This window comes from Geotrypetes seraphini, chromosome 3 (assembly GCF_902459505.1).
Source record: "Geotrypetes seraphini chromosome 3, aGeoSer1.1, whole genome shotgun sequence".
In the NCBI taxonomy this organism is placed as follows: Eukaryota; Metazoa; Chordata; class Amphibia; order Gymnophiona; family Dermophiidae; genus Geotrypetes; species Geotrypetes seraphini.
The window spans coordinates 340,822,687-340,831,334 of NC_047086.1; the positions used below are offsets into that span (position 1 = coordinate 340,822,687).

Here is an 8,648-nt window from a genome sequence, read left to right on the forward strand (position 1 = left end):
AGTCAGGAGGGCGGGCACCAGTTTTTGGGGAGGCCACGGCCCCTGCGGCCTCCCCTGTTCCGACGCCTATGCATTAGGTATATTCCTGTCCCTGGAGTGCATACAGTCCAAGTTTTTAGCTGAGGTAATGTCAAGTCACTTAACTTCCAAGATCTCAAGGAGTGGCAGTGGGATTTGAACCTTGGCTTTCCTGGTTCTCAGACCGCTGCTCTAACCATTACTTACAGCTAGAACAGACAACGCATATTCTAAACGTTTGGCAACTCATCAATAGACTAAAAGCTGGCAATTCTGATGGCCATTTGGCAACATACCACACAAATGACAGACAATTTTGTGGTTGCTAGTAACCACAGGATTTCTGTTGTTGTGCTGCTGTTTATCACTATTTACATGGATAACAGAAAGATGCTGAACTGGGTTGCTAGGGCTGACTGGGATAAAATTGTTAAAAGTACCCGCATATACTTCCGGAATACTACAAATATTGTTCTGTTTACACTTCTCCCTCGTCATTCGCGGGGGATACGGGCAGAGCCGGACTGCGAATGCCGAAAAACCGCGATTATCCGGCTCTGACCCACCCCCACCTCCCTGCCGCCTTCCCGGCCTTACCTGGTGGTCTAGAGGGTTTTCGGGTCAGGAGCGATCTTCCTACGCTCCTGCCCCGTGCAGATCGCCATCAGGAAATGGCTGTAGGGAGTTCCCGACGTAATCTCGAGAGACTACGGGAACTCCCAGCAGCAATTTCCTCATAGCGATCTGCACGGGGCAGGAGCATAGGAAGATCGCTCCTGCCCCGAAAACCCTCTAGACCACCAGGTAAGGTCGGGAAGGCGGCAGGGAGAAAAAAAGACTATTTTTTTTAATTTTCCCCCTCCCCAGAAAAAAATTGCGATTATATGAAACCGCGAGTGCAGGAACCGCAAATGGGGAGGGGGAAGTGTACTATGTTGTATTATTCTGGTGTGCATTGTGATTTCCCCTTTTTGGCAAATAATACCATCAGCACCAGAGGTTCTAGAGAGAGGCAACCGGTGGCCTACACTATTCTACCACTATCCCCTTATCTAAGAGTTTTTACATGCCCATAGTCCTGCCCCATCTTAGCCTCCCCTAACAGAGAGCAAAGGATGCACAGGCAGTCCGTGACTCCACTAACCAAATCCAAGCCATCTACGACTACTACTGTTTATCATTTCTATAGCGCTGAAAGGCATACGCAGTACAGTACATTAACATACAATAGACAGTCCCTGTGCAGAGGAGTTAGGTTGAGAGCTGACGAGGCAGGGAGGAGGATAGTGTTATCCATGGAAACAGAGAACGGCGAGAGGGGGGGGAGGTGAGTTTAGGTGGAAAGATATGGAGTTCAGTTTTGGCTAGTGTGACCATATGGCTCCAGAAAAAAGGGGACGGATTGAGACATCCAGGTTTTACTTCCATTGAAAGTAATGGAAGTAAGGAGAACAGATTGAGACATCTTGGTTGCTTTCAATGGAAGTAAAACCCGGATGTCTCAATCCATCCCTTTTTTTCTGGAGCCATATGGTCACACTAGTTTTGGCCATATTCAGTTTGAGATAACGGTGAGACATCCAAGCGGCAATGTCGGACATGCAGGCTGAGATTCGGGCCTGAATTCCTGTAGCATTCCTGTGAATTCTTCCCCAGCCCAGGAGGATTGTTTCAAGTTTATTTTAAAAATGTGTATACCACCTAATCAGTCTTCTAGGCGGTGTATGTACATCAATAAAAAGCTTTTTTTTTTTAGTTCAAATATTTTTTATTGAAAATTTTTCATATAAACAATTAGATAGCAGAATACATTCTCCAAAATATTTCCACATAACAATTCCCAACATAAGCAAGGGATATATATATATATAAGTCTAAAATAAACACCTCCCCCCACCCACCCATCCCCCCACATACAGAGAATATAACATCCTACTCATTCATACACATGCATACTATTTGTCCCTAGACAGTAGAATACATATTTCATATTTCCCAATTAACATATCACAGGCCAAGGATACACCATACAAAGAGTATGACATCATATTTAAAAAATAATAAGCAACCTTTTCATTCCTAATCATGTTATTCTCCGCAAATTCTTTAACAGGTAGCCATACATAATACATTTAGAATTAAAACAAAGTATCAGAATTAGTAAGTTAGAGAGAGGGGAGACATGATCGAAGCGTTCAAATATGTCACGGGCCGTATTGAGGTAGAAGAGGATATCTTTTTTTCTTAAAGGACCTACGGCGACAAGAGGACATCCGTTGAAACTCAGGGGTGGGAGATTTCATAGTGATACCAGGAAGTATTTCTTCACCTAAAGGGTGGTTGATCATTGGAATAGTCTTCCACTGCAGGTAATTGAGGCCAGCAGCGTGCTGGATTGTAAGAGAAAATGGGATAAGCATGTGGGTTTCACTTCAAGGAAGAAATTAGGGGTGGGGGGGTCATTAGAGTGGGCAGACTTGTTGGGCCGTGGCCCTTTTCTGCCGTCATTTTCTATGTTTCTATCATTAGGGAATGTTAATACAACAAGCAGATAACACAAGACGAACGCTGACAAAAGGGAAGGGGAATAGAAGTACAATAATGAGAGAAAAGTAAACATAAAAGGGACAAACCTGGATGGGAGAATTCATATTGTCCTTAGAAGGACAGTTATAGTTTATATATAAGGACAGTTATATGTTTTCAATTTTGATTTGAATTGATTTAGGGTTGATTCTTCTTGTAGATAATTCGGTGTGGAGTTCCAGAGGGAGGGTGCGGTAACGGAAAAGATATTAGATCGCTCGGTATTAATATGTTTTAAAGATGGAATAGTGAGGAGATTATGTGTGACTGAACAAAGGGATTTGAATGGAGTATAAGGAATAAAAAAAACCTATTGATGAATTCTGGCTGGTTCCTAGAGCGAGTTTTGAACGTTAGTAGTAAGATTTTATAAGTGATTCTATGCTCTACTGGTAACCAGTGGGCTTTGATTAATAAGGGGGGCGAGGGGAACGTGGTTGAACATTTTAGCATTAAAATTCATTTTAATCGATGTGTTCTGCACAATCTGTAGCCGCCTTATTTCTTTTTCTGTTATGCCTTTATAAAGGGGCATTGCAATAATCAATGCAAGAGATCACCAGTGAGTGAATCCCAGTATTTATGGATGAAGGTTCTAGAACTTTAGAAAGAGAGCGAATCATTCTCAGTTGGTGAAAACATTTCTGTACCACAGCACTGATAGGAGCATGAGTCCTTCAGGTTCCTATGCTAGGAAACTAACTTGCAGGTACACGGTTCAGCTGACCTCAGCCTATGCCCGCTGTCTGGGCTTCTGCAACCTATCTTGCTGCCACTTTGGCCCTCCTCTAGCGCCTTTCGGCCTTTCCAGATGTCTGAATGCCTTTCCCCACTCTGGATACCATATTAGCTCTTCCGTGGTGTTCCTGTGCCTTCCAGTCAATGTTACTGCTACTGTAACCCTCTCATGCTGCCTTTGGATCTTCCAGATAAGTGCCAGTGCCTTGCGGCCGTCTTGACAATGCCGTTGCAGATTTTCTTCTCTCAAAGTGCCTTGGTGTTCTTCTGCCAGTTTTGGTGCTATTTTGCCCTCTTCCAGTATTCTCTGTGTCTCTTTACTCTTCTAATGGCAGCTTTTAGTCTTCCTCCCACTGTCTATGCCCTTTGCACCTCTTCTCTTGCCATGATGTTTTGTAACGCTCTTGACAGCTTGTAGTGCTGTTGCTTCTGTTACAGATGTCTGTCAACAAGTTTGAAGATCTACTGTTACAATTCTAAACTTGCTTGCCTCACACATTTTAATGTGTGAGGCAAGCAAGATCAACACTAGATCAATACTTCAGTGATTCAGAGCTAAATATTAACCAACACAAAAATGTTTGGTGTGCAAATCCCTGGATTCAAGGCAGTTCCTGGTTTCCTTTCTTTGAATTAAGATATGGCTTTGTCTACTTTATGCCCTAAACTCAAACCATCTTGACGAAAATTTTACACTACATGGATGTGCAGGGATGTTAAAAAGGAAGGGTTTATTTCCAAAACCCTCTAAGTCCAATGCAACTAATCTAGATTTAGCAGGTTTTGGAAACCTTCAATTGCACTTAGAAAGATGAAATCCTTCCAAAAAAACAAAAATCCTGATTGCAGTAAGCTGGACAGATTTTTAAAAATTGCTTTGAGTCTTACAACGGTTGCTTGTCAGCCCTAAGGCCTGTGGAAGCTCACTCCACCAAAGCTGTATTAACTTCATAGGTATTTGGCTTTTGCTGAGTGTTACCATATTCAAGTTTCAAGTTTTTATTAAAATTTGATACTGTCGCTTATCAAATTTCTAAGTGAGTTTACAATTAAAATGTAAGGGGAGGAAAATAAAAAACACCAAACACAACACAAATATTAAAAAAAGGAAATAAAACAACTTTAACTCAACGGCGTACTTAATATTATATAAACTAAACAAGACTAACAAGAAACAAAAGGTGCCTGGGGAGGAAATACAATTGAAAATAGGATAGAAAACAATTAAGCAATGAACAGAAAGGTAAACACTGCTTATTGTTTCTTTGGATAGACTGACGTGAGAAAGAATGACAGAAGAATTAGATATTAAAAGCATAAGAGAACATAAGAATTACTGCTGCTAGGTCAGACCAATGGTCCATCGTGCCCAGCAGTCCATTCCCGCGGCAGTTCTTAGGTCAAAGACCAGTGCCCTAACTGAGTCTAGCCTTACCTGCGTACTTTCTGGTTCAGCAGGAACTTGTCTAACTTTGTCTTGAATCCCTGGAGGGTGTTTTCCCCTATAAATGCCTCCAGAAGAGCGTTACAGTTTTCCACCACTCTCTGGGTGAAGAAAAACTTCCTTACTTTTGTACGGAATTTATCCCCTTTTAACTTTAGGGAGTGCCCTCTCATTCTCTCTACCTTAGAGAGGGTGAACAACCTGTCTCTATCAAATATGTCTATTCCCTTCATTATCCTGAATGTTTCGATCATGTCCCCTCTCAGTCTCCGCTTTTCAAGGGAGAAGCGGCCCAGTTTCTCTAATCTCTCACTGTACGGCAGCTCCTCCAGCCCTTAAAGAAAATATAGGATTTGGAAGAAGAGCTCTATAAAAACTACCTTACCAAATTAAATCCTTTCATGACACAAAAACTTGCACAAATGCAACAAAAGAGGAATTCACTTTGCCCTTCTTGTAGCTTCTTGCCTGTCAAGATCAAAGTCCTTCTGGCAAAAGTAAGGATGTGAGACAGGGCGGTTTCGGCATAAGTGTAACTAATCCACAACAACAACAACAAAAAAACTTATTGCTCAAATGGCTGTGAATGGCAAGAATGAAAAGGAATATTAAACTGAAGAGCTTGCTTCACAAAGCGCCTTTCAGTTTTCACTTGTGAAAAAATGTTGAATTTTATTTCCTGTGTATCCACCAGATTTCTGTACTTATTTGATAAAAATTTCTGCTACCTTCTCTTCAGTTAATTTATTATTTAATTATTTAAAAAAAAAATTAAAAAAAAGATGCCTTGCTCCTGAGGAAGCTTGTTTTCCAAAGTGAAACAGAGAAGCTCCGTAGAGTGCTGAATGTGATACATCATGGAATTTGAGCGATACATTTTGCTTATTTTAACTGATCAACATCAACATTCAACCTAAGTGGATTTTTTTTCTACATTTTCATTGTTCTCTCAGCTGTGTTGATAGTGTGGGCTTTATGCATCTTGAGAATTTTGAGGTGGACATGTATTTTCAACTAAGATGGACACACAAATATACATAATTTACAACTATCTACCACACGAGTTGATAAATTTTGAACAAAAAAATCATTTATAAGAAGAAAATAAGTAGAATATGGACACGTTAGATGTTTCAATTATAAAAAAAAAGAGGGAGATTTTTCTGACCAATGATTGCTCGATGTTATGTGAACAGTACAGGAATGCTGTTATGCTTCACAGTTCTAATCTGTATCACTGAGCTCTTGAGGTCCTTTCCTCCGCCCAATTAATTTTGTTACATCTGTTATGGTGAATAGTTATAAGTTTACAGCCTGAACCATTTTGGTTACTTTGTATTTCTTTGTATAAATGTAACTAATAGCAACACTTCTTGTTCAATATATCGATGGATTTAGTAGTTAAAGGCAAACATTTATCCTACCAACAATATAAAACTCCTTATCTTACATACTGTTTTATTTTTTTAACACCTCAGCGATGTAACACACTTGGTCCAATTCTTCACCGGAAAGATTTAAAACGCCTTGTCCCAAGTCATTAGAAATTTAAATTTTATTTCAGATTAAGTATCTTCAATTTTTCCAATTTTATATATATATGCCTTATCAAATTAATTGATAATTACCGTATCTGTTTCAAAAGAATAGTCAGCTTAGCACCAATTATGCAATTGCACTTAGGCATGCCTGTCATTATACAATACTAGCACAAACCTGTTTTGGCATAAGAAAAGTTAGGCATGATCAACAACACCAGTTCAACGGCTGGTATAAGTAGGCGCATATAGGTACATCAATCAATATATGGTATCAGTGGTCAGGGCAGGATTAATTCATCGAGGGCCCCTAGGCACATAAGTACACTGGGCCCCCCTGCCCTGCCCCACCCCACCATGCGCCCAGGTGGAAAAAGAAAGCTGCGTCAGAAGGAAGCTTTGGGCAAGCAGCACCGCTTGCACAATTACAGTTCCCGTTGCCTTTCTTACCCACGTTGCTTGCTTGTCTTACTTTCTGTCGATGGGGGGGGGGGGGGGAGAGGGGGGCCCGCATTGCCGATCGATGCTGGAGGGGCCCATCGCCGTTTTGAAAAAACAATGTTCATGCCTTCCTTCATCGAGCCCCCTGACCATTTCGGGCCCTAGGCAGTTGCCTACTGGGCCTATTGGTTAATCCTGCCCTGTCAGTGGTGCACATTGATGGCATGTCCATGCTCCGCCCATGTGAACATTCCTTTAAAATAACAAGCTCTAGGTGCTGCCTAACAGACTAGCACTTAAGCCCTGATTCTGGAAGTGGTGCCAGAAGACAGGCGGCGGTAGGCACCCTGCCGCCGCCTAACTTGCTTGGTTTAATTGCCTTTAAGCGACGCCGTAATTGATCTCACCATTTAAAAGCGGCTAAAATTGCATTAAAAGAAAAGATAGGCGTCCGCCAGCGACTACATTACCAGCCCCAGAATCTTACTTACGGAAGCGTGGTTAACACCAGAAATTACCTTAGCTGCCAGTAGGTGCCTCGTTAGACGCATTTCATGTCAAACATAGGTGCCAGAAATGTATGATTTCAAAACCGTGGCCTACGTTTCCGGCACCTGCCTTCCAAGTTTCTTTATTCTTTTATATATCGTTTATCAAATAGGTACCTAAATGGTTTACAATGGAATGAGTAAAAAAAAAAAAAAAAAAGTTTAAAATTAAAAATAAAACATATTCTAAAATTAAAATAAAGGTAAGAAAATAATTTTTTTTAAAAAGGGAGCATAGCATACTGGAAACAAGATGGGAGGAGGGGCTTGATAGGTTCATAAATACATCTAGATTGAAAATAAAAATAAAGGGGTGGAAAGTGGTGGGAGGGGAAAATACATCATGGTAGGGCTCGCTTCAAAAGAAGTTTTTGTTGTTGTTGTTGTTGTTGTTGTTTTTTTGGGAAGTCCATTAAGGAGCTACATGGATCTTATTGTTTGACCTGGCCGCGATTCTGAAACCGGTGCTTGATTGACATGCAGCCGATGCCATTTCTGGAGACTGATACCGGCACCGGTTGCAGAATATGGCCCTTAGCGCCTACACATGTGACACTGCCAATTATTGGTACCAATGACAAGTGGCGTACACTTCCTAGGTGCCTGAATCTAATTTGCTTGTGTTATTTCCAGTTCTATAGCACTGCTGTGGACATAGCCAGTCAGAGGGCGCAGAGAGACATAAAGGGCCCTGGGAAGATAGAAGCATCATAAGAAGATTTAATAAAACTGGTGTTCGTCTGCCGAGGCAGTGTCAACAAAAATGGTCTTTGAATCTGCAAAAAAAAAAAAAAAAAAAGCTTTGAACCTATGCATGACACCCAGACTGGCAAGAGACGAGCAGAATCGGAATTAACAGGGAAGAAAAAAAGTTTTCATTTTTAATGAAGCATTTCCTGCTATCTGAGATTTCCTGATGGGATGTGCACAATTTAGTGTGCCTTCATTCTCTACTAATTGGCCCACTCGACACATGCCGCCAATTAGCTTTTGATTATAATAAACACAAAGACATCACTTACTGACATAAAATGTAATTAAAGTTGGATGTCCCAGACTAATAAAGCATCAATAAGGTAATCCCAAGCAAATATGGATAAGAACATAAGAATTGTCTTACTAGGTCAGACCAATGGTCCGTCAAGCCCAGTAGCCCATCCTCATGGTGGCCAATCCAGGTCACTAGTAACTGGCAAAAACCCACAGAGTAGCAACATTTTACCGATCCAGGACAAGCAGTGGCTTCCCCCATGTCTTAATAACAGACTATGGACTTTTCCTCCAGGAACTTGTCCAACTTTTCTTAAAACCAGCTACGCTATCCGCTCTTACCAC

At 41.2% G+C, this 8,648-nt stretch overlaps 1 long non-coding RNA gene across 1 annotated transcript in view; it reads left to right on the forward strand.

Annotated features, from left to right (window-relative positions):
* Window positions 1–8,111, forward strand: part of LOC117358253 — a 44,926-nt gene extending 36,815 nt beyond the window's left edge. The window contains exon 3 of the long non-coding RNA XR_004538981.1: window positions 7,947–8,111. This is a non-coding gene — a long non-coding RNA (uncharacterized LOC117358253). The remainder of the gene's footprint in view (window positions 1–7,946) is intronic.
* The last annotated feature ends 537 nt before the right edge of the window (window positions 8,112–8,648 follow it).